The following is a 1,065-nucleotide window of genomic DNA, read 5'->3' on the forward strand; positions in this document are numbered from 1 at the left end:
AATTCTTTTTGTCCAGTTATTCAATGTTTTTTTTCCTCATGTAGTTCATACTTGATAGCTTCTAATTGAAAAATATTCTTGCAATCCTATGCAGGCCTTGTTACTGATGAAGGACAACCTGCTAGCTTTTGGTCCGTTCTTCAAGAAGTTTAAGAAGGCCTTCAGGTGATTGATCCAATACAGCAACATTCATCTATTTATTGTGTCTTCTCTTTTCAATCAGTAACTTGTGTCCATGTATATCTATGTAGGATCTTGCAATTTAACTCTAGTAGGAGCACAACAGATTCCTCAAGATGGCGTGCTGTACTGCTGTCCAAGACTCCAAGTAGAATGGGATGGGATCACACTGTGCGACCAACGCTTCAGCATTAACAGTTTAACACTAACTATTTATGTAAGCTTTGGTTGTAACGAATGATGTGTGATAACACTACTACTATCTTGCTTTTGCTGCAGCCATGAACTTGATACTAAGTTGAATTATTGTTGGTCAGTTGATACTAAGCTGCTGTTATGTACTTATGTAAATATTGTTGGTCAGCTGGTCATTTGTTATCTGTGCTATATGCTACTGGTTTGCGGGGAATTATCGGGGTCGGGACCCCCACCGGGTGAGAAATCTCCAGTCGGGGACGGGGACGGGGAAAATCCTCCCCCGCGAACGTGGATGGGGATGGGGGATGGGGAAATTCTGCTCCATCGGGGAGCAGATCGTTCAGCTCATCCCGACGGGGATAGCCCCGTTGCCATGCCTACTCCGCAACAAAAGAAACTAAGGGGGTGTTTGGTTCGTGTGACTTATTTTTAGCACCCGTCACATCAAATGTTTAGATACTAATTAGGAGTATTAAACGTAGACTATTTACAAAACCCATTACATAAGTGGAGGCTAAATGGCTAGACGAATCTATTAAGCCTAATTAGTCCATGATTTGACAATGTGTTGCTACAGTAAACATTTGCTAATGATGGATTAATTAGGCTTAATAGATTCGTCTCACCGTTTAGCTCCACTTATGTAATGGGTTTTGTAAATAGTCTACGCTTAGTACTCCTAATTAG

This window comes from Setaria italica, chromosome II (assembly GCF_000263155.2).
Source record: "Setaria italica strain Yugu1 chromosome II, Setaria_italica_v2.0, whole genome shotgun sequence".
NCBI classification, from domain to species: domain Eukaryota; kingdom Viridiplantae; phylum Streptophyta; class Magnoliopsida; order Poales; family Poaceae; genus Setaria; species Setaria italica.